Source organism: Oratosquilla oratoria, chromosome 24 (genome assembly GCF_046742065.1).
Source record: "Oratosquilla oratoria isolate Oo_2021 chromosome 24, ASM4674206v1, whole genome shotgun sequence".
Lineage (NCBI taxonomy): Eukaryota > Metazoa > Arthropoda > Malacostraca > Stomatopoda > Squillidae > Oratosquilla > Oratosquilla oratoria.
The window spans coordinates 45,002,463-45,006,844 of NC_134800.1; positions in this window are offsets into that span (position 1 = coordinate 45,002,463).

Below are 4,382 nucleotides of genomic sequence, written 5' to 3' on the forward strand. Positions count from 1 at the left end.
TACATGCACACATACATACATTCATATAGACATATACTGTGTATGAACATAGATATGTATATACATACATACATACACATGCAAATACATAATTTTTTATATTAATTCATGAATTTATTCAATGTGTATTTTTTCAGTAATAATTCCATTGTCTTAATAATTTTCATTATTGTCATTATCAATATTAACATCTTTATTATTATTACCATTATCATTATTGTTGTTACTGTTATTATTATCATTATGGTCATTATTATAGTCATTACTATCAGTATTGTCATCATAATAATTATTTTTAGTATTAGTATTGTTCTTATCATTATTGTTATTATTATTATTATTATCATAATAATAGTAATAATAATAATTATTATTATTATTATTATTATTATTATTATTATTATTTTTATTTTTGTTATTTTTATTATTATGATTATCATTATTATTATTATTATTGTTATTATTATTATCTTTATTATTATTTTCATTATTAGGATTATCATTATTATTATTATTGTTATTATTATCCTTATCATTATTATTGTCATTATTATCAGTATTGTCATTGTGATCATTATTTTTTTATTATTATTATTTTCATTATTATTATCATTATTGTTATTCCTCAGAAAAAGCTACTCAGGCGAAACTAGTCAGGAATAAATGTATTTCCCTCAGCCCGTGTTCCCTTTACCTCTTACCCACATTATTATTATTATTAATTATTGTTGTTGTTATTATCATTATTATTATTATTATCAATTATTAATTATTAATGATCAATTATTCTCATTGTTTGGTAGTCGGTTTGGTTCAGGTCCCCGAGGATTTGTTGTGCTCCTGGACTCTGCCATGGTGTCCCTTTGTATTCGTTGCGATTTGCAAATCTTTCCGCCCGACCTGACCCCCGCAGCGGCGCGCAGCCCTTCTGCGCAGGTGAGCAAACGAGGTTGCCTCCTTTCAAAGCTCCCAGGTGCGTGTGTGTGTGTGTGTGTGTGTGTGTGTGTGTGTGTGTGTGTGTGTGTGTGTGTGTGTGTGTGTGTGTGTGTGTGTGTGTGTGTGTGTGTGTGTGTTTATATATGTGTGTGTGTGTGTGTGTGTGTGTGTGTGTGTGTGTGTGTGTGTGTGTGTGTGTGTGTGTGTGCGTGTTTATATATATGTGTGTGTGTGTGTGTGTGTGTGTGTGTGTGTGTGTGTGTGTGTGTGTATGTGTGTGCGTGTATGTGTGCCTGTATGTGTGCATGTGTGTGTGTGTGTGTGTGTGTGTGTGTGTGTGTGTGTGTGTGTACGTACGCGCGCGCGCCCGTGTGTGTGTGTGTGTGTGTGTGTGTGTGTGTGTGTGTGTGTGTGTGTGTGTGTGTGTGTGTGTGTGTGTGTGTGCGTGTATGTATTTGTGTGTGCATGCGTGTGCGTGTGTGTGTGTGTGTGTGTGTGTGTGCGTGCGTGTATGTGTTCCTGCTCCTGTCCTTAGTAGGGAGAGCGGCGTCGATGAAGCCTTGATGGATAAAAAGGCCAAAGACTCTGGACAAAGGAACCAACAAGAGGTCGCCTCCCCACCCCCTTTTTTTTTTTTTTTTTTTTTTTTAATGAGCTACCGGTAGATCCTCATTTTTATTATTTTGTGTCGTCAAATGATTTTATTTACATTCTTGGAACAAATAAACGAACATCAACATAACGTAGTGAATCTATCTTGACGTAATGTAACGAACCGTAGCGTCACATAGCGTAACGTAACGCAGTGTAACCTAATCTAACCTGATCTAATCTAATCTAACCTAACCTAAACTTAACTAACCCAACCAAACCAAAGACTAATCCAACCCAACCCAACCCAACCTAACCCAACTTAACAGAACCTAACCTAACTCAACCCAACCCAACCCAGCCTAACTCAACCCAAACCAAACCTAACACACCCAACCCAACCCAACCCGACCCCAACCCCAGCCCAACCCTAACCCAACTTAGCCTTACCTAACTCAAACCCAAGCAAACCCAACCTATCTCATTCCCGACCCAACCCAACCCAACCCCAACCAACTTAGCCTTACCTAACCCAAACCCAACCAAACCCAACCCACCTCATTCCCAACCAAACCCAACCCTATGGAATAAATAAATGAATAAATAATTATGGAACCCGCTTTTAAGGCCCTATTTTTATATTGCTTTATTTTCTGTTATTTTGTCTTATTCAATCTTGTTCCATATCTTTATTGTATTTTATTTTGTTTCGTTTCATTTCACGATTATTTTATTTGTAATTTTATTTTATTTTATCTTAATCTATTTTATTTTGTTTTAATTCATTTTGTTTTGTTTCAGATTTATCTAATTTTAATTAATTTCATATTTATTTCATTTCATCGTATTTTATTTTATATGATTTCATTTTAAGTTAATTGATGTTAATCCTCTGGTTATTATTTTTTTGTATTATATAATTTTTTTTCTTTGAACTGATTTAATTTTATAATATTTTTCCTCATAATATATTTTTCTGTCGATTTTTTCACTGTCTTATTTAATTTTTTTATTCCATACAAAATTTTGTTAATTTATTTCTATTTTTGAGCCTATTTAATATTTTTTGTTTTCATAATGAGTTATTCAAGTTTTCTCTTATTAATATTTTGTTTATGAAATCTTATTTTGAATCTTTTATTATTATTATTATGATCATTATTATTATTATTATTATTATTATTATTATTATTATTATTATTATTATTATTATTATTATTATTATTATTATTATTATTATTATCATTATTATTATTATTATTGTTATAATTATTATTATTATTATTATTATTATCATTATTATAATATCTATATTTTCATTTCTATTTTTTATTGTTTATCCTTATTTCTCTTTTTATTCTATTTTATATAATCTTTTTCATTTTTACTTTTATGTTTTATCATTTTTTTTTTCATTTTATATTATATTGTCTTCTCTTTTCATTTTATATTTCATTGTACATTTTCTGTTCTCTTAGAATGTATATTATTTTCTTTCGTATTATTAAGTTTTCTCTTATGTTCTAACGTATAATATATTTTATCTTATTCATTTTTTAATTATTTCATTTATTCATTTATTTAATTCATTTTAATTTCGTTTATTTATTTCTTATTTAATTGTTATATTTTATTTTAATTATTTGTTTTTATATTATTTTATTTTGTTTTTATAAATTTATATATGTATTTTCTTATAAGAAAAAATAGTAATTTTACTTTTTTCTAAAAGTTAATGAAAAAGTTATGTACATTTTTAGGAAAATAGGTAAAAAACATACACTTGTATATATTTAATTTGTGTGTGCGTGCGTGTGTGCGCGCGTGTGTGTGTGTGTGTGCGTGCGTGTGTGTGTGTGCGTGTGTGTGTGTGCGTGTGCGTGCGTGCGTGTGTGCGTGTGTGTGAAAGGCAATTGTCAGGGAGATTATCTGGTCCCTACAGGACGTAATTTCATGTCAGTTTGACCCGTAAGACATTGTGTGCTCAGAGGCATATGCATAATCCGCTTACAAGAAACAGGCTCTGGCTGAAGAGGCTACCCTACTAAAAGGGTGGAGAAATATTTTACGTACAAAAAAAAAAAGAATTTATTGAAAAGGGGTTTAAGCCAGGAAGACAGAAAAGGATATGTTTGATTGGTCAAGACAAAGACAAAATCTGATTGGTGGAGAGAGGGCGGGAGAATGCGTTTTAAAGAAGCTCATATGAGCATGAAGAAGAGAGAACAAAGAGGCATTGAGGAGGAGGAAGAGGAAGAGGAGGAGGAGGAGGAGGAGAGGTAGGTAAAGAGGACACTCTCTAAAGAGCACGTCATACAGAAGGAGGAAAGGATTTAACACTTGACTAGCATTTGTGTGTCTCGATGTCGCTGGTCTGTTGTCGTCGTCGTCGTCAGGTGCCTCGCGCGCATGCGCAGACAGGATGTGACCACATTCCCTGCTTGCATTGTTTATTATTTGTTAATTGAGTGTTCTGTGGCCGTCTTTAGGGTATTAGAAGGGATAGGGATAGGTGACCGATGTATTCAGGTATATTACGAGAGGGACAATCCCATAGACGGTCTGACAAAAGCGTTTGGAAAAATGTCGATAATATGGTGGATCTGGCGGGATGTAGAAGACATCGACGACTTGAAGATATGCAATGATAGTAATTCAATAAGCCTCTCTTATGGTTAAACGTCATAAGTGACTTGTGATTTAGTATATATTATTCAGAAAATAAACTCAAAGATGATCTGAAAATAGGGTCTGAAAACAATGTCGATAATATGTGAAATTTAGCAGAGGTCAGACTAGAGCAATCTTTACTGCTACTATTACAGCGTTCCACTCATAGATAAAATCTTTGGTAA